The 23,446-nt window shown below is 53.9% G+C and overlaps 1 protein-coding gene across 7 annotated transcripts in view; it reads left to right on the top strand.

The window, feature by feature from the left end:
- ATP2B2 (ATPase plasma membrane Ca2+ transporting 2) overlaps nt 1–23,446 on the top strand; it is a 387,223-nt gene that overhangs the window by 203,548 nt on the left and 160,229 nt on the right. The window contains exon 1 of one of the 7 annotated variants that reach the window (XM_030307400.1): nt 10,587–10,683. The exons of the other annotated variants lie outside the window; for them this stretch is intronic. The gene's annotated coding sequence lies outside the window, so the exon portion shown is untranslated. Of the gene's footprint in view, nt 1–10,586; nt 10,684–23,446 lie in introns of those variants that run through there. 7 annotated transcript variants of the gene reach the window in all.

Raw genomic sequence — 23,446 nt, 5'->3', positions numbered from 1 at the left:
GCCCAGGGCTCAGTGGTGTGCTGGTGAACATTTAATAACCAGCTCTCAGGGAGGTGGGCGCCCTGCTTTGTGGTGTTTGCCAATTTCCATGGTGTAAATGCTCCCACCCTGGCAGATTACAGCTACCCCCGTGACATCACTTACACATGCTATCAGCTCTCAGGAGCCAGCGCAACTCCAGAACACTGTCGGTCAAGACTGCCACACGCCAAGCCACCTAGGCTAGGACGCCTATGTCCTGCTTACTTAAGGGAACAGAGGAGGGGCATGTGAGTCATTTTAAGCTGCTATTAGTTGTGCATGTAATACACGACAGGCCAAGTATTTTACATGTAGTATTTCAATACCCAGTACAGTCCTCTGAGGTAGACGTTATCTCTAGCTTGCTGATGAAGAAGTAGAGGCTCAGAGAGGTGAAGCGACTTGCCCAAGGTAACACAGCCAGTGAGTAGCAGCGCCCGAATATGGATCCAGGTGTGTGTGACTTCCGTGCCCACACCCCAGCCCTGTACCACCCAGCCTCCAGCCAGAGAGGTTCTGGAACCTAAGTTGGGGCTGGATTTTCAGACGTTCATAGGTGGGTTCCTCTGTGGGGCCAGAGCTGAGAGTCCTGACCAGGTCCCAGAGGAAATGGTCACCCACCCTTGGGAGAAGTCCCGAAAGGTCTGAGACAACGCCCACAGGGGAACGGCACAGAGCCAGAGCACCACCTTCCCCTCACACCCCTGGCAACCCACAGGGATCTCCAAACCCTTGCTCCTTCCTTCTCTCCTTTGCAACTGACTGTCCTCCTACAAAGCCCTGCTCCAAGAAGCAGTCCCCATACCACCAGGCATGTAGTAGGTGTTAAATTAATGCTGAAGGAATGAACCAATGATATCTTCATATTCTCTCTCATTTTATTGGAAGACTGGATCAATTATATTATTATTCCCACTTCACAGATATAGAAACTGAGGTTTTTTAAAAAAATTTTTGTATTTATTTTTGAGGGGGGGGGCAGGGAGAGAGAGAATGAGCAGGGGAGGGGCAGAGGGAGAGGGAGACACAGAATCCGAAGCAGGCTCCAGGCTCTGAGCTATCAGCACAGAGCCCAGTGTGGGGCTTGACCTCACAAACTATGAGATCATGACCTGAGCCGAAGTTGGATGCTTAACCAACCAAGCCACCCAGGCACCCCTAGACACAGACGTTCTAACTGACCAAGTGACAAGCTCAAGGCCATGCAATAGTAAGTGGCAGAGCTGGGGTTCCATCCCATATCTCTGTGACCCCTAAGCACTATGCAGTGTACCCAGAAAGAAATAGCACCTTGTATCCGACAATTCCTTACAGTTTGTCAAGACCCTTCCATTTCCTTCTTGTACCTCATTGTTGCAAATTGGCCTGTGGGTGTGAGGGCAGGGAGGCTGGGGTACAGGAAGGAGGGCCCAAGAGAGCAGGACACCTCTCTGGCCCATGGCAATTAGCCTCACCTCCAGGGGCAACATGTCCATGGCCTTGCAGTGAGAGAGTTGGCCAGCCTTAAGGACAGTCCTGTCCACAGAGGGCCTGTGGAGTGGGCCACCCAGGCCTAGAAATCCCCACTGACGCAGGGTCTCCTTGGAAGCTGACCATGGCCCCTGTGCAGGTGTTCTTTGGAGCCATATTTTATAAAGATAGATTCTGAGCAAGGTGGTCCCACAAGGTGATGAGGGGGGCATTTCTTATAGGGTTAAAGGGCTTCTTTGGAGCCACCACTCGCCTCCCAGCCCTGGCTTTGCTGCATTGTGCCCAAGACAGGTGGCTGCCCCTGTCTGGGACTCAGGATCCCTTTCTATAAAATGGAAGGATAGGGATGATGGGGGCGGGGGGGGGGGGCATGGTAGCACCTCCCGGCGCCAGTGGACCATGAGTCCACATACACCAGCTTTGTAGGCAGATCCCAAAGGGGATTTCCTCTGGGGAGAAAGTGGGACACCCCCACAGGATACCTTTGAAGGCTGCTGAGGCTGCATCAGCGTTGCCTGTGTTCCAAGGGCAGACAAGCTCATCTACCTATTCTCCCTCCTCAGGCCCAGCACCACATCCCACTTCTACCCTGCTCCCTTCGGCCGCTTGCTGGACACCCTGGCCGGGCCCAAGCATTCCCCATACTTACAGCAGGGTAGGGAAGAAGGTCTGTGTTCAGGTCCCAACACCCTTGCCGGCTGAACCGCTTCATTCTAGTTACATGGCCCCTCTGCCTCTGTTTCATCATCTGTAAAATGGGGCTGATATTAAGTAGTAATTAAATGATCCACAACATGAAAAGTTCTTAGAACAAAGAGTACCTGGCACGTAGCAATTGTCCAGGCAATGCTACCTCTCAGTACTACTATTTGTAACATGTACGAATAGCATCTCTTCTGCCCAGCGGCTCTCAAGTGGAGCTGCCCTTATGGCAATCTAGCATCCTGGAGGGAGCACTGGATTGAGAGTCCTGAATCCACAGCTCTCACGTCAGTCACCCCGACAGTCAGGGGCAGGGATCCCTTCACCTCTCCTAGCCTCCATTTCCCCTTCTGTCAGGTGGCTCCCCTCATTCCCCAGCGCACTTGAGAGTCCTAAATGTCTATTGAATGTTCTTAAACTCACAGCCGTGACTCTGTGCCAACAGGACCCCTTTCTGTCTTGCGGATGTATCCTTGCCTCAGAGTCTGCCCCATCATGGTTTGTTGAATGAATGTGTTACCTGTGGAAGGTGCAATGTACTGTGGTGCAGCTGTCTAACAATACGGAATTCTATCATGTGGCAGGTGCCTTGCCAAGGGCTTCATGTTCCTCATTTTGTTTAATTCTTAAAATCCTTCTAAGGTTCCTCCTACTCCAGGGATAAGGACAGAAATCTGGAGGGTGGTCTACAAGTCCCCCACTCCTCTCCTGCTCCTTGCTCACACTCTTCCCCTCTAGGCATTCAGGCCCCCTTTCAAGTTCCTTGAAAATTGCCAAGCTCTATCTAACCTCAGGGCCTTTGCACATGCCATTCCCTTTGCCAGGAACACCACCTCTCCTTTTGCCTAGAGAACTCCTGCTCAGACTCCAGACCTCAGCTCAGTGACTCCCCCCCTTGGAGAAACCTTCTGCGACTCCCCCCTCTACTCCCACCAGGGGTGACCAGGTCTTCCTGCTGAATGTGCTCATGGCCTCTGCCCCTTCATCTTGTACCCTTTTGTCAATTTACATCGGTTTGTGGATTCATTTCGCGTCTGTCTCTAAATCCTCTTGAGAGTAGACACCATGGCTTTCCTGCTGTATCCTCAGCACCGAGCACAGAACCTGGAAAGTAGTAGACATCAGTGGATATTTGCTCAACAAATGAGCAGACAGAGAAGAAGGAAACTGATGACACTATGCCTAGTTTACAGGTGAGAAGCCTGAGGCCAGAGAGATCGAGAGACTTGCCCCAAATCACACAGCCCATCAGAGTGGAGCAGGATTTGAGCTAGTCCATGGGGCTCTGGCTACTAATCTCTCTGAACCCACCCCTCTCCCATGTTGGGGTGCAGTGGAGGACAGAACCAGAGGCGCTCCCAGAGGGAGGGGGCTTCAGTGACAGGATAAGGGCTTCAGTCCCCCTCAGAGCCCTGCTCCTTAGAAACCTCGTAAGGTTATGAGCTCATAACCTCACTTCTCCTCTGTGAGCCTTCCGGGAAAGATCTGTGTTCTAATTCTGGCTCCAGCTATGTGATCCTGGGCTTGTCACCTCCACCCCCCAGATCTCAGTTTCCTCATCAGTAGAATGTGGAGTGATGCTCTCCACATAGCAGGCTAATGGTGTGTGCATAGATATGTGCATTAGCACACGGGAAAGCTCTCAGCGGAGATAGCTGACATGTTCCCTGCGGCCTCCAACCTATTCTGATGACACACTAACAGCCAGAATGGGTGCGTTTCGGTCCCTGACTCCTTACTGGTTACAATCCCAACAGTGTCCACCTGTCCGGCAGTCAGTGCGTAGGCCTCTCAGCTGCAGTATTCTCTATTGTCACACCTCAGCTCCCGTCCTCTCTGGGAATCCTCTCTCCCTGCTGGGCCCCACCACCTCCTCGGGAGGAGAACCTCCAGAGAGATGGCAGGCTGTGGGGCAGACTGCTAGGTTTGAATGCTTGGTCCTGTGCCACACAGCTGTGCTCCCCCCAAGCAAGCCACTTACCCTCCCTGGGCTTATTCTTCACCTGTAAATTGAGGGTTGATAACACTAAATTCTCCTGGGTAGCAATGAGGAGTAAATGACAGCTCTTGTGTTAAGTGCCTGGCACATAGTAGGCACTTAGCAAATGACAGATTCCCTTTTCTCTTCTCCTAACAGTCCTAGCTCCATCATCCCTACTTCCTTCTGTTTCCTCTTTCCTTCTCCTCTTCTTTCCCCAGGGAGTCAGCCTTCTGGCTGACTGGAAATGCAAGAGTGTGTTTGGAGAGCAGGAGTGAAAACACACACACACACACACACACACACACACACACACACACACACACAAATGTCAACTAGGAACCCCAGCACAGTACCTCACATTCTGTGAGAGCTAAATAAATATTTTTAGACCGAATAATCCTGAAGAAATGAATTACTAATGGTAAAATGTCAGGCTATAGGTGGCTGGGAGGGAGCACTGAAGGATAGGGCCTCCTTGGGTGTTCAATTCACCTTGAGTTCAGCCCTGGGTTCAAGCATCCTATTCCAAGTTGAGACCTCACTGAGGAACGTCAGAGTGAAGTTCAGGTCCTCCTTTGTCCTTCACAAGGTGGGCATGCGGAGAGAGCCCCATTCATTGACAGGCTCAGGAAATAACAACTCTTAAACCAGGACTTCCAGCAAGTGCAAAGAATATTTGCAGAGCTACAGAGAGATGCAAATACCAGTTCAAAACCACCAGGGGAATTTCTTTTTCATTCAACAAACCTGCACTCATCAGTTCAATCAATATTTATTGAGGTTCTGTGCCCAGTGCTGAGGATACAAGCAAATGAGATCCCCAGGATCCCCAAGGATTTCCCCCAGCCTGATGGGCATGACATAAAAAAGGTTAATAGCAACAAACTCTTGTTGGGAGTTGGAGATGATGGAGGGGAAATCAGGGAAGGCTTCAGAGAGGAGGGGTTGCTGGAGCTGAGGCTTGAAGCATGAATAGGAGTTCTCCAGGCAGAAAAGTGGGAAGGGAAGGCATCCCAGGCAGAGCTGATGGTGCATGCAAAGACACAGAGGCATGGAAATGCAAGAGTGTGTTTGGAGAGCAGGAGAGGCCTAGTGTGGGGGAAAACAGATAGAGGATAATGGGGAGGGTCTGGAATAGTCATGAGCCTCTCATGAGCCCCTCATGAGCCTTGGAAGGACTTTGGGTTTTATGCTAAGGGCACAGGGAAGCCAAAGAGGGTTTAGAGGAGTTGAGAAGCTCTCTGAGGTGCATGGATGGGTAGGCAGGGGAAGGATAGCAGGAGAAGGAGGAGGGAGACCAAGGTGAGGAGGCAGGATGGACAGATGGGAGTGGGCAGTGTGTTTGCATGTGCATTAACCAAAGGGATAGCATGGATGAGACCATGTTCCCCAGTCCTGGAAAAGGCAACCTCCCCCAGGGAGCCCTCCCATAATAGTTCTTGATTCCCCAGGCTCTGTGTTCTTGCAGGAGAGAAAGTACCAACTCTCTAACTGGCCACTGTTCCTAACATCTGGCCTCACAGAGGGGCAGCAAGGTCAGTCGTCACCACACACCTTCCCTGCCCCACTGGAAGGCTAGGGGAGGCCTTCCGGGCTCTGGTTTTCCTGACCTGTGGGAAATTAAGTCCTGTGGTTCCCTGGATACAGGTTCACACCCACCTCCTTTGGGGTCCTTGGGCTTAGCGCGAGGACTCACGCAGTCCTGGTTTCAAGCCTCATTTCCCAAACTCACTGTATGACCTTCGGCAACATCATTTCACCTCGCTCTACCTCACTTTCCTCATCAGTAAAATGGGGATGAAAAATAGGACCTACCTCCCAGGATGTTGTGGAGGTCATACCATGAGCCGTACAGTAGGATGCTGATATGAATGGTGCCTCAAGTTAGAAGTCAGGCTGAACCCTTCTTACTGAGGGAGCACGAACCAGTGGGGGGAGCCAGGCACTGGGGGCCTGGGTTTGTGGGTCAGAAGTCTGCACTGGATTGGCAGGTTCTTAGAGGCCAGCCCTGCCCACACTCTACGGGGGAGGGATCTGAGCCATCATCCAACAGGATGAAGGGTTAGAAGAGACCCCCCACACACACCGCCACAACGTTTCCCAGGGGCCTTCTGGAGAATCTCACCCTCTGTGTTTATTCTGTGCTTATTCTATTAATAACAGCTGCCATTTTCCGTTAGCCTGCAGCCCAGCCAAATAGGTATTATTATTCCCATTTTACAGATGAGAAAGCTCAGGGAAGTTGAGTCCTTGGCCCAAATACTGCCAGTAAGTGAAAGAGCGGGGATTTGAATCCAGATCTGACTGACCACCAAACCAAGATCGGGTTGGCTGAGGAAGTTTTGGACCTCTGTGGGATGGGTATAGGGCCCCAAGGTGGGTGAGAGACTTGGGAAAAGCCAGGCCACATAGTCCCCAGACACACATTCTATGGCCCCTCAAGGTCATGGTCCTAGGAGAGCGCGAGTCATATGCCTTAGAGTAAATTTAGTCAGGGACAGAGGGAACGGTCTCAAACTCAAGTGGGTCCAATCTGGGCTCAAATCTTGACCTTGGCCCTCACTGGCTCTGTAACTCCTAAGCAAGCCACTTGAGGTCTCTGAGCCTCCATTTTTCCCTCCTATTAAATGGGAAGAAGCCCAGTCTCTCCTGAGGTGATGTGTGAAGGCCAGACAAGGCAGCGATGTGAGGGGCCTTTGGAAATAGCTTCTCATCCTCCAAGAGCTCCGGCCAGCAGCTCTTTGTGACAACAGTTAACTTGCCCCAGGACCCCTGTCAAGGCGTCAAAAGACCCTGAGTTGGACGAGGCAAAGGTAGATGTGGTCCTCATTCCTACTTCCCTTCAAGAGGACCTGTGTCTCCCAGAAAGGACACAGCTGGCGTCTGATTGCATTTGATTCTGCCTCCCTGAGACCCGTCTGGACCTACCTCATCTGTCTCCTTTATGCAAACTGCCTTCATCAGACTGGACCTCATCCCTACCCTTATCCCTGGGTAGACTGACCCTCTACTTCCCCTACTCTCTGGCTCTAGGATTTCTCCCCCAAGACATGGTCTGGACAACTAAAGACTGTTTGAAAATCAGACTGGGCTGGCTCTCCCCTCAGCCCTGCTCTATTTCCCATACCTTCCCCCAGCCCTAACCCTCAATCCTTGTTCACCATAAGCCAAATCATGCTGGAGGCAGAAGCTATCAGTAATCCTCCTGGCCAGCCTCCTGCCTCTCTCCCCCTCTTCCCCGTGGGTGACCCTGCCTTGTAGTTTCTAACCTTCCCGGAGTTGCAACACTGGCACCATTGTTTGTCAGATTTCACAACACCTCTGCCTGCCCAATACCCCCTGCCCCCCAGCATATCCTGGAAAGACAGGCCAGATGCCCTAGGTGTGCCTGCTGCCTAGGGGAGGCACCGGGAGCAGGGCAGGGGACGAATGTCTGTGGCTAGGTGACCTTGGGCAAGCCACTTACGTCCTTTTCTTGAGGCCTCAGTTTGCTCAGCCGTAAAATGGGAGAAATGGTTAGGAGCCCGTGAAGGTCCTTCTGGTTCTGACATGTGATAAATCAAAATCACACAGCACTGGATTCATTCAAGCCTTTATTGTGGCACCTACCAAGTGCCGGGAGCTGGGGCTCTGGAGACATAGCTGAAGTGGTCACAGCTCAGTGAGGGAGACAGATGTGTAGACCATCGCAATGCCGTGTGCTCAGAGCCAGGCCAGACTCATGAATTGGTTCTTTTGGTGGAATCAGGAAGGACTATCTGAGGAAGCAGCATTTGAGCTCGACTTTGAAGGATGAATAGGAGTTCATGGGCGAAACATATGAAAAACCTTCAGACTCTGCGGTCGACATTTGGGCTGCCTCGGAAGTTAGGGGGCAGCCTGTAATTGGGGTACAGACACAGAGGCTGAAGCACAACAAGGCCTGAAATACCAAGGAGATGGGAGCTTAACCAGTCTAGTCTTAGGTTCTGGGAACAAAAATCCACGAGCTCCTGAGAGTTTGGTGTTGGCTGGTGAGGGCCCAGTGCACCCTAAACAGGGGCCAGCGCACAGGCAGGACTCAGGACTTTCAAGAGGATGAGTGTTGGGGCTCCCACCCGGCCCACACCTTGCTGGCCTTCACAGATAGGGAGCCATGGACCTGGCGTCCTCAGGCTTAGGTCACAGGTTTGATTTACCCCCTCCTGGCTTGAGAGACCTTACCTTGGCTACCACACACAAATTTCTCATTGTAATTCAGGTGCTCACAGCAGTCATTATCGTGGTAGGATCAAACGACTCACTGTTTTGCAGTGGGCTTTGCAAACTGTAAAGTGTGCTGGACGCCGAAAGGATTATTGCTGTGGCAGTGGTGGCTCGTAACTGGCCCCTTGTGGGGCTGTTTGTTTTGTAATCAGGAAAAGTGGTTTCCTCCCCCCCCCCCCCACCTCTGCCCACCAATGATGTTGCAGAAATAACGGTGGGATTCCTGGCATGGACACATTTACTCCAACCAGACGTGAGCTGCAATGAGCCTTTCACCCTCTGCCCCTTTACTGCCCACCCTCACCGTGGCCATCTCAGAACGCTCTTATTTGGCCCTGTGTAGGAGGAGAGAGGCTGCCCCTAGGCCCTGGGGAAGGGGTGGGGGACTCCTGGCTTGGCCTCTCCTAAGGTGGGATCTGACTGAGAGGTCTACCTGGAGGCGGACCAGTGGAGCCCCTCATCTGTGCCCCCAAGAAGGAGCCAACATGGGAGCTCCCTGTCCCAGGCCACTGGTGGGGGCAAGAGCTTCTCTGAGCTGTGTCCTAGGTGGAACCCCAGCCGAGTGCCTTCCCTGCCTGGCCCAGGAGCAGAATGGGACCCCTTGGTGGGGTTAGGGAAATAAAGAGCAAGGAGTATCAGCACGGCCCTGCTGACAGAGGCCCTGCCACTGGCACTCGCTCCCAGCTCTCTGCCTCCCTCGGCCCCTCTGCCCGGCCAGGTTCTGATTTTGGTGCAGTGCAGACTTTCAGCTTAACGAGACAAATTGATATTCTGTGCCAGCCCAGGGATGGAGAGGCAGCTCGGGACGCTCAGGCTCGGGCGGGCAGCTCAGAACTGGGCAGGGGGTGGGGACAGGGGAAGGAGGCAGCTTCGATCTGGAGCTGCCTTCCGGGGCCACCCCCAGCCCAGACCCTCCTCCAGTATGCGCCCCCTCCACGCTGACAGGTGCCCTGAGACAGTGGTCCTGAAGGTCCTCCCACTTTCCGTGCTGTCCTCCCAAGCAGGGCACCCCTCCTCTAAGGGAGTAGGGCAGTGGAAAGGGAGGCCTCAGAATCCAAGAGAAGCCCCTTCACCTACTGTGACCTCCTAACCTTGATCTTGGGTCTGTCCTCCCACCAGTCTGGATTTAAAGGGGCAGCAGGTCTGAACTTAAACGGATAGCAGATGAGGCAGGAAGAAGTGAGTGGTTGGCCGGGGGGGGGGGGTGGTATTGCATTCCTGCAGACTCCTTATTGGGGGTCCCTGGAGTCTCTGGACGTGGCCAGCCAACCCCAGTATGGTCAGTCCCCCAACTCATCACAGATGTCCCTGTAGATGAAGTGGATACAGGAGACGTTTGTAGACACCCCTGCCGGTGTGCACCTGTGAGCAGAGAAACGGCCTAGCGTCTTGAAGGGGTCTTCTGCCAGCCCTGCAGCCCCCAGGCAGGTGGGAGTACCCATAGGTAGGGCTACAGGGCTGCCGGGGTGGCGTTTAGGTGGCAGCGGGGAGCTCAGTACCGGCTCTGCTATGTTGGACCTGCAGCCACAGATGTGTTTAGTCTCTGTGGAGTCCATTGCTCTCCCCCTATGTGACCTTTGCCCCCCTTTGGTCTGGGGGTGCCCTGACCAAAAAAAGGGGGACACCAGAGCCCCTGCATAGCCGAAGGAGTCCCTCAGAAAGTAGGGGGTGACCTGGGGCCATTTGAGCAAAATCTTCCCCTCTCCCCTTTTACGGTCTCCCGACAACCACCATCAATCGCAGGACGCCCTCCACTCAGGCTCAGCCCCGACAGTACCCTCACCATGCCCTTGACATTCCCTCCTACTTTGGGGGAGCAGGCATATTCCTGGGACTCTGCCAGCTTCAGTTCCTCATGATCCCACGGGAGGAATTAAAACCGCAAACAACACCGTGGTGGTTCGGTCCACACACCCCCGCCCCCACTCTCCTCCCCCAGTCCCCCCACCAGAACAAGCCCTCCCCGCGTCCCTCCCTCCGTCCTCCGTCCTCCGCCCCCTCCCCCAGCCTCCGGCAGCGCAGCGGCAGGGGCGGCCTCTGCCTCCCCCGAGATTGCATTTTGCCAGCGAGATGCTCTCCTAGAAGCCGGCGCCGGCGCCTCCGCCCCCCCCCCCGCCCCCCCACCTGCTCGGGCAGGATGGTACAGTCTGCAGAGGGACCCGGGCACGCTGGCTGGGCTCAGCCGCGGCACCAGCTGCCGCACCGCGATTACGGGGCTGCCCGCCTGGAAACCGTGCCGGATTTGTGGTGATTTTCGTAGCCAAGTAAGTACCGGCATCCCCCAGCATGAGAAAATAAAAAATAAAAAGCGCCCCACTCCGTTCTCCCCTTCCTCCCTCACCCATTTTATTTTGTTTCATTTCATTTGATTTTTTTCAGTGCTGATGGTGGTGGCGGCAGTGTGGGGGGGGGGGGTGGTTGGTGGGAACCCGGCTTGTTTATCTGGCAGCAGCTGAGGCTGCATTGGGAGCCGCCGCCGAGGGAGACACTAGCGTGAGGGTCCGTGTGCTGGGGGATAGGACGGGGGTGCTGGGGACTTGAGCAGGGGGCCTTGGACAAGCGGATGCCCAGGGTCTCAGGTAGATGCCGGCAGCCTCTGCTCAGCAAATGCCCCCGATGGATGTTATGCAAGGGCCGGCAAGCCGGTAGCAGGGGGCAAGGTTCTCTTCCCTCTGAGCTTGTCCCAGGGAGAGGCAGAGGACTAGAGGGTGCCTCCTGGCCGGCCCCCACTGGGTTGCAAGAAAGAGGTAGAGGGAGACTCCCACAGAGGGTCCTTCTGGCAGGGTGGGCTGCAGTGTGCCAGGGCCACCAGGTCAGGCCAGCTAAGGCATGTGGTGGCAGGGATGAGTCCCCAGGTCCCCAAGATGGTCAGGAGGGGGGCACGAGTGGGGTGGCCAGGCCATTTTGCAGCAGTCATGCTGGGTGGTGGAGTTGGCACTTTCAGCCCGGATGCCCAGTTCCTCGGCCAGTCTGGGTGGCCTCTGGCTGAGAGCTAGGTACCTGGGGCTCCTCCCTGCCCCCTGCAGGGTCAAGACTGAGGAAATCCATCAGGGGGTCTCTGCACTCCCCATGGGTGAGCTGCGCAGCCACCCTTTGTAGCCAAGGGGTCACTCCATGCATGGCTGTCCTCTGGTCACCTAGGTTGTATGGAGAGGGGTCTCTGGGGCTGGCCTGCCCTAGTCAGGCAAGTGCCCCAGGGGTCTTGGGGCCCCCACACAGAGGCCCAGCCGGGCTCGACCTTCAGAAGGGTAAGCGAGTGGGCAGGCTCAGCCAGCAGAGGGTCTTGGCGTGACGCTGAGCGCCCCTCGCCCAGCACAGAATGGGTTCCCCTCCTTGCCTGCATTGCTCTCCAAATCGCTGGGAGGAGGCAGAGCTGACGTTTGGGGCATTTCCAGGAGCTGCAGGCGCCATCCGGAGAAATTCTCCTTTGACGTGTGCAGTAGGAGGGGGCTTGGAGCGCAGGCCTCAGGGGCCTCCGCCTGTTAACTTCGTTGAAGGAGCAGTGGCAGGGAGGGGGCTAAGACGGCTCTGAGGGAACCCTGCAGGGGGAGTTCAGGAAAGATGCAAATGGCCCATATTATTTAGCTACCTTTGTACCCCCCGTCCCATTCTCATCAGGGCATGTACACAGCCACAGATACACTTATACAAATACAGGACACATAGTAGTATATTGTATGTGTTCAAATCATACACACATACAGAGTTCCTGTGCCCATAGATACACTTCAGCACATGTGAATACAGCTCAAATCCCTGGATACCACCTGCTCACCTGCAAACCACAGCATGCACATGAATGCATCATGCACACACACACACACACACACACACACACACACACACACATACACACACACCTGTGAATGCAGCATACCCACACATGCACGTAGCTCTAACACAGGAATGCAGGAGGCTGCATGTGGGCTAACTGGCCTGCACGTGGTGCCCTGCAGCAGCCACAAATGTGGCATGTGGCCATGTGAGGGCTGGCCCCCATGTGAAAATGACAAGCACATATTTGTGGTATCCCACAGGCCATTTCTGCATGCCCTTCCGTGCATTAGCAGGCGCACAGCATGCTGGAATGTGCCCACGGGGGAGTGTAGGTTGCATATGTACAAAGACAGCCCAGGCACACAGACGCGGCACCTCTGCGGATGCTTCATGCACACATCCACCCCTCAGCTTTCAGACATCTGCCCTGGGAGTGAAGGTGCCTCTGTGGGCACTGGGGAGAGGCTTACCCCTCAGGGGACTACCTGTGAGGACACAGGGACACCGGCCAGGCGAGGGCCAGCCCAGATTCCCAGGGAGCTCTGATTGGAGTCAGGTTATTGATGTTCTGTGGAGAAGGCTGCCCAGAGTTGGAAAGGGGACAGAGGAGGGGGCAGGAGCAGCTGCTGCCCACAGCCCAGACCACCAGGAGTCTGGACCAGTCCCACCACCCCACTTCTCTGGCACCAGGAAACCTGCACACTGGAGGGAGTCTCTCAGAGCTCGGGTCCAGGACACTGCCAACAGCCCCCAAGTTCTCTCCAGACCACAGATCACAAAAGCTGCCTGTGGCTCATGCTGTAGAGAGACTGAAATTCTCTTCTCCCCTTGGCCCCTCTTCCTTTCTCCCCACCTAGCGTAGGTATGGGTTGGGATACTTGGGTAAATAATAGTAAGCCAGCTAGCATTCACTGAGCTAATTGTTCTGCATCCATCGCTTCAGGGGTGGGGGTGGGGGGGCTCCCATGACCACGTTATTCCCATGCCATAGATGAGAAGCTGCACAGAGAAGTAGAGACACTTATCCAAGGCCACACAGCTGGAACATGGTGGAGACAGGGTGGAAGCCAGGCCATTGGCTTCCCTGCCTGCCGTCTTGGACCCTCCCCTCCCTTCTTTCATGAGGCCAGCCTCAACTTAGGGTGCCAACATCTCGGGAACCAACAGTCCAAGAACTTGGGATTTGGGGATGAGACTCCAGGAAAGGGTCCAGAGAGTCTCCTGAGGGCAAAAGCAGAGCCCTCCCCAGACACATGTGGCCCTGTCCTAGACAGCTCTGCCACCTTTTACCTGGTGGAACTGATGGCACTAGAAAGCCAATGCAGATGTGTGCATTCTAAAGTTACCTGGCCTGGACCCGTTCATAACAGGGAAACTGAGGGCCAGCCAGGGGAAAGGATTTGTCCAAGGTCACACTGTGCTTTTTGGAGAGTAGGGTGTCTTGCCAGCCTCCGTCAGGTCCCAGGTGTGAAGCAGCAGGGGCCTGTTTGGTTCCTGGTTTTCCCCAGCTGTTTGACTGCAAGTTAAAATGATGAGTGCACCGGGCCCAGCCTCTACTTCTGACCAGCTGTATGACCTTGGGCAAGCTGCTTTGTCCCTCTGCACCTCAGTCTCCTCTTCTGTGACCAGGGCATGCCTGTTCTTGCCCTGCCTTCCTCCACAGTGATCTGAGAACCTCGAGCACCCTAGAGAGCTGTGCACAGAGGTGCCATTGGCATCAGAGCCTGGAGCCTGAGCCGGTGAGCACCTTCCTGCTGCAGTTGGCCAAAGTCAGGAGGGGAAGGAAGGAAGGGAAATCTCTAGGCCGATGGGTCTCCGGCATATTAATGAACCTAGAGAATCACCTGGTAGAGGACAAATTTCCAGGTCCCCCGCCCAGTGATTCAGGAGGTCCCGGGAGCTGTGTTTTCACAGGTGTCCCTGGGTTCTTATCTCTGTAGCTGTGTACCCAGTGGAGTGAGGTGGCTGAGAGTGGATTTGGGGGAGCTCGGAGCTCTCACAGCTGGGAGTAACTGGAGCATCATGCTATTCACCTGCTCCCGTCACATCCACAGAAACTGAGGTCACCTGGCAGTTTGGTGGCAAAATGAGACTGAGACTCCACATCCACAGAAACTGAGGTCACCTGGAGTTTGGTGGCAAAATGAGACTGAGACTCAGATCTCCAGCCCTCCAGTCCCCTGTCCTGCCCCCAGCCTCTGGCTGCACCCTGCACCCCTAAATCAGGCCCTTCTCACATGGCAAACAGGGCCATCTTTCTTAGCAGTGTGGCTGGGAGGGGTGCACCTAAGAGACTCCCTGAGTCTTGGGTTTGAGTCGCCATGATGCCTCTCCCCAGCTCTATGGCAGTGAGGGAATTGGCTTGTCCTCTGTAAACCTCAATGTTCCCCTCTCTAGAAGGGCTGTTGGGAAGATTCTGAGTGATGTTTGTGAAGCAGCTGGCACATCATAGGTGCAGGGTGAAGGTTGGGGACTTGGGGGACCCTGAGGTGCACAGTGTAGTTCCTCTCGACCTCCCCCCTTAGCTCCCAAGGGGCTGCAGGAGAACTGTCTGGGGTGCAAGTTCTGGACGCCACATGCAAACACACTTTGTGGGGGTGGATGAGCCCCTTCCCCAACCTCCCCTGTAACACACAGAGCAGTGTGGGAGACAGGGGTGGGTCTCTTATGTGGAATCTGGGCACCCCAGCCCACCCTGCCATCTCCAAGGCCAGAACATTAAACATGCAGTAATCCATTTCTCCCTCTGAGCAGGAGCCCCAAACAAGAAACTATTTAGGGAGGATGTCCCCGTGGACAGAGACAGACAGTGGTGATAGTTGATGGGAAAGATGGCAAGGCTCTAGAGTTCAAGGCAGTAGGGTGGAGCCTCAGTTCACCCATCTGTGACCTCTCAGGCTGTTGTTGCAAGGGGCAAGTGGGGAAAGTACTGGACATTGAGTGGCAGGCTCAGGGTGTGGCCAGTATTTGTGGCTCAGTGAGTGGAAGTTGTCGAGATCGAGAATCAGACTAAGTTGTGAGCTCGAAACCTACTTCGGCCATTTAAGAATTTGACCCTTGAGTCAGTTGCTTTACCTCTTCAGGCCCTGGCCTTTGGTCTGTAAAATGGGAACAGGTGCCCACTTCGGAGGGCTGCTGCATGATGATGATACAAAATAGGGGACGCTCTCAGCAACCCCTGAGAACCTACTGTGTGCCAGGGGATGTGCTGAGGGCTTCACCCTGGTCTCCAGTGGGGAGCCCCGCATTGGAGGGAGGGAGTGTTTTTAAGGCCTTAGACGCATTCCAGGAAAGCCCTCCAGGGGAGTAGAGAGCAAGATGGCCCGGCCTGATGGAGGCAGAGGGAGGAGGCCAGGGCTGCAGTCCCTGAGGCTACAGAGGTCCCCATGTGTCGGGGAGGAGGCCTGGGTCTGAGGGTCAGGAGAGTTGAGTTCCAGGCCCAGCTCGGTCAGGGATGGATGACCTTGGGCAAGTCGTGTCAGTCCCCAGGTCTCACAGTTTCCCCTTGAAAGAGGGGGCAGCGATCCTGCCTGCCTCATGTCCTCTGTGAGGGTAGAGTCTCCTGCCAGCTGGCCCTTGGGCTGAAGGGCCTGAGACACTGCAAGGCTGAGGTTTAACTGCAGCAGCATTTATAACAGCTCTGTTTCCTGTGGCCACCACAGCAAATGGCCACGACCCGAGTGGCCTGAAACAACAGAAATTTAGCGTCCCCCGGTTCTGGAGGCTGGACGTCTGGCATCAAGGCGTCACAGGGCTGCTTTCTGCTGGAGGCCTTGAGGGAGCTGGCACACCGCGCCTCATCCCCAGCTTCCGTTGCTCGCCAGCGACCCTTGGAGCTCAGTGGCTCGTGGCTGTATCGCTGCAATCTCTGTCTTCATTGTCACATCACCTTCTTCTCTGTTGTGTCTCTGTGTCCTCTCTTCTGTTTGTGAAGACACCAGTCACTGGATACAGGGCCCATCCATCCAGGATGGTTTCATCTCGAGATCTTTAAATACATCTGCAAAGACCCTAGTTCCAAATAGGGCCACATGCTGAAGTTCCCGGTGGACGTGAAACTAGGGAGGGACACTTCGGCCTGCTACAATCGTTACTATTTTACTAGTTCACTATTAGCAAGTCCTTTGCACAGTGTCTCATTGCTTCCTCACAAGCACCCCTTCTACAGATAAAGAAACCGAGGCCTGGGGGGGGGGGAGGGGTTAGAACGTGCCTGAGTCACATAGCAAGCGAGGGGCACAGCTGGGATTTGAACCCAGGTCTCTGGTGCTCTTTCTCCTTGCCATCTTTTTAGAGCTGGCTGGCGGCTGCTTCTACCCAGGAACCCATGAGCCAGGAATTCTAGCCAGTCCTGAGCTGATCCAGGACCTGGGGGTGGGGGGGTTCTTGAGCCCCAGAAAGGAGAGCTGGAGGTGGGCAGGGGAGCTTGGAGGTATCGGGGGGCTATGCTAGGCCCAGGAGACCCGCACAGCAGAGGGTTGAGAGCCCACAGTGCCTTCTTCTCTCTGCCACTCAATGCTCTTACAGACCTCGTGGCTCTCATCTGAAGAATGGAGGAGAGTGACACCAAACCTGTGGGGTAACTGCCAAGCTCTAATATGCTAACCATTGATAGTCATCACTGATAGCTAAAATGTATCCTCCAGCACTTTCCAAATGTTTGTTCGTTTCACGTGTGGGAGGGTAATTGCTTATTCCAAGCCTCATCCTGCTAAGCAGCTCTACTGTTGAATAGCTGCAATGTGGTTGAACTAGTGGTTGAACTTGACCTCAGTTTACCTCTCCATAAAAGTACCCACCTTCCCAGATGTCCTGAGAGGCAGAAGGGATTCAGGTGAAGTACCTGGCCTGGGGTTACGGTCCGGTCCACCGAAGCCTGGAAGGAAATAGAGATACGATAGTGTTATCGTACTGTTACCTGTAGTGTAAAGATTTGGGGAAATGATGCAAACGGAGCCCTTGGCTCAGAGATCAGTACTGAAATGGCCTTCCCTGGTGCCATGGGAAAGACTTGAATTTCAATCCTAATGCCAGTGTTTACTGCTGTGACCTTGAACCAGTATCTTTGCCCCATGGAGCTTGGGAGCTTGGCACCCTGAGATGTAAAGGGGATTTGAAGAGACCCACCTAACAAGATAGTGTGTGTGACATGATGGATAGAAAACTGTCACAAATGGGGTCCCGATCATGCCAGACACTCAGAAACGTTGAGCTTCTGTCCTGCTTCTGGAGAAAGGCCCCCGGAGGACTTCGTTAAAGATGGCCTCAGAAGAGGCAAGTCCTAGTCCCAGGAGAGGTGGATTTAATTTTTGCAGAGACCCCGGGAAGTCGTGCTATAGTGGAGTGGGCGGTTGGAAGAGGCTATGGGAAGAAGCCAAGAACAGACGACCCCGTTTGGGGTCCAAGAGCCATATAGCTTCGAAGGAAGGAAGCAGGTCTCTCTGGGGCTCCCATGCCCAACCCGAGGGCAGTTTTCTATAAAGTTGTGGTGCTCTCCACATTGGCGTGGGCTGCTCCACTGGGTCATGTCTGGCCACCCAGGGACTGCTTTGCAGGGGCCATGGGGACTGTCATCCAAAGGAGCTTACTCTAGCCTGGCTGCCTCAGACCCCTGCTTAGTTGGCCTGGGGCAACAGCTCAAGGCTGGCAAGGGAAGGTGAGCTGTTATGTTTTTCCATCAAGGCTGTAGAGCGGTGGGGGGTGGGGGGCCGGGTTCCTTGGGAAGTCATTTGGAGGTGTCTTCCTGTCTGCCTGAGACCTTTGCACTGGGTGAGGGCCAAAACCTCATCCAGAGCAAGGGGGGCTGGGCTTCAGGTGACTGAGTCTCCTCAGCGTTCTGACCTGTGCCCGAGGGCAGGGTGCACGTCCCACGTGGGCTGAATTAGCAGTGATGTAGCATGGTGGTTCAGGACCAAGTCTGGGCTGAGCCTGGTGACATCCAACCCGAGGCCTGGGCGCTGAGCCTTGGTTCCCTCGGTTGTAAAATGGGGACAGTAATAGTGCCCACCTTACAGGGTTGTTGTGAATAAAGCTGCACCATGTGGACTCCCAGATGCACATTTTGACACCTCTGAAAGAGGGGTGCCTGTTACAACTGGTGGCATGTCACAGTGAACCAGTCATGTCTTTTCCTTTCCTCAGTATATAGAAAGTAGCAATACGTCTTACTATAGAGTCCATGAAATATGGTAAATAAGATAAAACCCATAGAGAACTTAGAACCACCAAGCTGTTGGGAAGAAGTCAGTCCCCTGCCTGCCTCCCCACCTCAATCACAGCGGGACCTTAGGCATTTCCTTGCACCCCCCAGGAGCCTTTGTTTCCTCTTCCTCCCAAGGCTGTTGTAAGAAGTCGGCAAGCTTATGTGTGAAATCGTATGCCCAGCAGGGTGCCCCTATACAGTAGGTGCCTAATAATTGGTAGCCAAAACAAAGACTGTAGTATAAATAACAGACTCTGGGATTCCCATTCCTGCTCTACTCTTTCCTTGCTGTGTGACCTCATGCAAGTTTCTTAACTTCTCTGTGCCTTGGTCCCGCCATCTATAAAATGGGAATAACAAAAGTCTCCAATTCCTAGGATTGCTAGGAGAAGGAAATAAAATTAAAGTGCTTTAGGGCAATGCTTGGCAGAAGTGTAGGCAGTTATTATTTGATGAACTCCTAATGAGTCTCTTCGAGTTCAATAAATGGCAGCTAAAATAGACACTGGGCTCAATAAAATAATAACAATACAGACTGCACTCGTCTTATAGATGGGGCAGCTGAGGCCAAGATGCACGTGGGTATGCCCAAGGTCACACAGCTGACTCTCCCCAGTGTCCAGGCCCCAGCCCAATATTGCCTTCTTGCCCACATCAGTCCAGGGCTCTGATTCTTATGGAGAAGGGGGTCCTTGCCTTCTCCATAAGAGAGGGGAGATTTCTAGAAGCTGCAGCCGGATGCAGCATCCTCTGGGTTGGAGCTCTCTCCGGAAGTGATTTCCTTCTTCCTTCACATTTCTGCTTGTTCACCCCAGTACAGGGGAGGGGGCTGAGCTGGGCCATGCCCAAGGTCAGCAGAGCCTGCCAGCCACCCTGCATGCCTACCAGCCAGCACTTCCTGGCCTCCAAGTGCTTTCTCAGTGGCTACTGCAGAGTTGACACAGCAAAACTCCCTCCTGGAGAGAGCAGAAGCCCTGGCTGGCCAACTGGTCCAGCCGCTGGGCAGAGCCAGGGCCACAGAATGAACTGGAATGGGAGTGGGGAAGGAGGCACCTGGGTGCAGCCTAGCCTGACAGACACCCCAAGTGACCTTGGACCCATCACAGCCCCTCTCTGGGCCCCCATTTCCATCTTTAAAACAAGGACAGTGGGGCTAGATGTGCCCCCTAGGACTTTAAATGTCTAAGATTCAAAATTGTCCAGGCATTGCTGCTAGTCAAGGTCATGGGGAAGGGACAGGGCTAGAGGGAGGGAGCTCAAGGCTGTGCATGTGCACATCCATGTGGCTCCTCTGGGGTAGAGGTCCCTAGGAGCAAGCCTGGGACGGCAGCAGCCCCTGTTGACTCCAAGGCAATTTTGCAGAGAAGGTATAACAGCCCGGCAGCTGGGTTACCAGTGCCGCGGGCTGGTGAGGGGGACCCAGGCGGGGCACCGACAGTGTCCACGCTGACGTGTGTATTTGCAATGCAAAGGTTGCTGAGAACCAGTCTCTTTTAACAACTATCTGAAGGCAGGAGATCAAGAGCTCTTTAGGCCACTTCTAAATTTATCAACTTACATGACTCACTTCAGATTAAAATGAGGCCTTTCTCCCCATCCCACCTCCAGCCAGTTTCAAGTTTCCAAGCTCAGAGGATCTTGAAAAGGGAAGAGAATGTAAATCGATAAAACCAATATTGGCTGAGTACCTGGTATGTGCCAGGCCATGTGTCGAGCTCCATGCCGAGCCCAGAGATGAATCCGCTCCAGAGCCAGCTCTCAGTGGGGAGCCGATGCAGCCCCAGGTGGAAGGTGGTAGCCGGTGGCTGTTAGCGGATGCCCAGCTTGGGGGCTGGACCATGAGTAACTCCTCTGTCCAAGACTTTGCCTCACCACCCACAAGGCCTCAGTTTTCTCATTTATAAAATGGAGCCAGTATAGGAAGAAGTCTGGGCCCGTGTGGCTGAGCATTAGGGTCTAGGGCTGTTTCTGTGTGTTTCTCTGCCCTCTCAGCGGCCTCATTCTGCCCTGATGGCCTCAAGAGAACGGAATTCCAACAGCTTCCCTTAACCCTGGGACCTCCAAAGCCTTTTTCCAGGGAACCTCTCTGAACTCCAGAGTCCAACCTCTACAATGGGACTGCAGCTAGAAATGAATGCAAATGCCATGTTGGAAAGTGGCCAACAAGCCTTCACACCGAGCTCCCCCGAGCCTCACTGCGGCCTTCAGGGTAACCTGGCATAATAATATCAGCTGTTAAGCAAGCACTGTCTGTGCTAGGCTCTCTGCAAGCACGCCTTCCTTTACCCTTCGCAAGTGCGACGGACCCATTTGGAGAGGAGGAGACTGAGTCTCGGAGAAGTGTGGTGGTTTAGGCAGGCTCCCAGGGCTCAGGGGCGGCCCAGCCCCTCATCATCCTGCTATGCCCTTTGGGTTCAAGGGGAAACTGAGGCCCAGAGCAAAGTTGCCTGAGGTTGCTGCGAATCCAGTAGCCCAGGACTCTGTCCTGCTGTCAGCTGCCACCCCTCAAATTTCATATACCTCCCAACCGTCCAGGAGAAAGGGTGAGGCCTTGGGACAGACCCCAAGCCGGGAACAGGGTCATGCATACCCAGCCCATATCCCAACACAGCTGTGCACAGCAGGCTGATGCCTCGGCAAACACAGGCCTGGGCCCCAGGAATCAGTCACATCCTTGCTCTTCCTCCCCATTCCCTAAACGACACCCCAGTAACCCTTATAGGACTGGAGCCACACCGGGTCTACACTGCGGGGAGAAAAGTCTTACATTCCTTAAGCCCCTCCTCGACGCTACTGGGGGGAACCGTAACTCAGAGCCCAACTTTGCCACTGACGAATTGTGTTCTGTGGGTGGTTACTATTCCTTTCAGAGCCTCAGTGTTTTCACCTGCGCAGTGGGGGAGATGGCTGTATCCCTTGTGGAGATTATGTAAGGTATGAGTGAAAGACCCTGCCCAGTGGCTGCCCCGTGCCTGGCGATTATCATGCCGGTTAGCGACACACAGTTCTCACGTCCATCCTGTGAAGGTGGCATTCTCTCCTCACTCTACAGAGGGGGACACAGCTCCCTCAGTGAGGTTCAGGGACTTGCTTCTGGTCACCGGCTTAGCAGCGGTGCTGTGAGCGGGAGCTGGTCAGTTCATGTATGTTGAGGGACTTACTGCTGTGTTCTTAGGGCTTCAGAAGGCAGCCAAGGGCACTGTCCAGAGAGGGTTTTCTCTGTCAAGGAGACAAAACTCCAGAATGCAAAACTGTGGGGTCTTACAGGGAGAAGACAGCACGGGGCAGTGGTTAAGAGCAGACTCTGGAACCTGGAAGCCTGGACTTGATTCCCAGCCCCAGTGCGTCCTAGCTGTGCGACCTTGAGCAAGTGATCTATCCGCCCTCTCTATGCCTCAGTCACCTCCCCTGTAAATGGGAGTAAATAATTGTACCTGCTTCATAGGGTTCTTATGCAGATTAAATAATGTAGTAAGTGTAAGAAGCTTAGAACACTGCCTGACACTCCTAATAGGAAGCTCTATGAAGTATCTATTGTTATTAGTAGTATTATTACTGTTATTATTACTCATAGAATCAAAATGGGAAGAGGAGTATGCACTATCCTTCACCCTCGCTGCCCGAATCTTGCCCTCCCTCCTTCATGGCCACCGGGGGGCGGGGGGGCTTCTCAGAATGTCCATCTGGCTGCCACTCTCCAGTCTAGGCCTCCAGTGTCCCCGTTGCCAAGCAGGTAAAGCCCAGGCTCCTCAGCATCTATTCAGTGCACCTGTGATTTATCCCCCAACAACCCTTCCAGCATCTTCCTCCATGCTTTGCCTTCCTACCACTTCTCCTTTAGCAGTTAATTACTTCAGCCACTAAGTCAGGCAGGAATTTAGCTGTTCAATATACATTGACCTTGTCCCTCACCTCCAAGCCTTTGCCCAAGCTGTGCCCACCCCTGGAGCACCCTGGAGCCATTCTTCTGACCCCACTGAAATGCCTCCTTATTCAGGAAGACCTTCCTGGCTCTCCTGTTATTGTAAGCTTCCAGGCACCAGACCCTGGACCTCTGGACACATGCCCTAGCCACTGAGTTTTGTTTGTGTTTATTTTTGTGGGTTTTTTTTGGGGGGGGAGGGTTCATTAAAACATTGCTGAATAAACACATGTTGAATGAATGAAAGGGTGACCTTCTTCACTGGTTCCCCCATATCCTCTCTTGTATCCCCCCCCCATCATCTGTTCTCCTTAAGTGGCCAGATGGACCCTTTTAACAATATGAATCAGACTGTGGTACTCCCTGCTTGAAACTACAGTCTTCCCCATGATGCACAGGATAAAACCCAGGCTCTTTCCATAGCCTACAAGCTTCTCAGTGCCCGCCACTCATCCCAACCCTCTTTCCTCACTCACTCTTCTCTAGCTTACTGTCTTCCTTTCCATTCCTCAAACTCACCAGCCTCTTTCCTGTCTCAGGGCCTTTGCACATGCTGTTTCCTTATCTAGAATGCTTTTTCTCCTCCTCCTTATATGGTAGGTTCCTTCTCATCAAACCAAAGGACATTTCCCCATTGAGGCCATCCCTCATCTAGGGCTCCCCCTGTCATGCCAATTGGTTTTTAACAAGAATTTATCACATTGACACTCTTTCTTGTAGTTATTCCTTTGTTTCTTGTCTGCCTCCCCTCTAGACAATCAGCTCCTTCAGGACAGGAAGCCTGTCTGTCTCATTGACTGTTGTATTCAAGGGCCTAGCACTGGGGGGAGGCTGTCTTTCTCGTGCAGCTGTGAAGGAGAAAACAGTGTCCTTCCTCAACTTTACTCTTGACCTAGTGGAAATGATTGCAGAAGGTTGTCCAGAAACCCCACACTCAACCCACCTGCTTCTAATGAGCTTCTCTTTGCCCCAGGGGAGGGAGGGAAGTGGAGAGAGTAGGAGACAGTGAGTGAGGGCTGCTGCCTTAAGTGAGGCAGATGTGATCCGTGGTCTCCTGCCCTTTACATTCTGACTGGGCAGAGGGCGGTGAAGGCCAGATGAGCCTATAAATCCTGTAACACAGTGC

Source organism: Lynx canadensis, chromosome A2 (assembly GCF_007474595.2).
Source record: "Lynx canadensis isolate LIC74 chromosome A2, mLynCan4.pri.v2, whole genome shotgun sequence".
NCBI classification, from domain to species: domain Eukaryota; kingdom Metazoa; phylum Chordata; class Mammalia; order Carnivora; family Felidae; genus Lynx; species Lynx canadensis.
The sequence above is the reverse complement of the archived record's forward strand: the minus strand, read 5'-3'. Positions and strand labels throughout refer to the sequence as shown.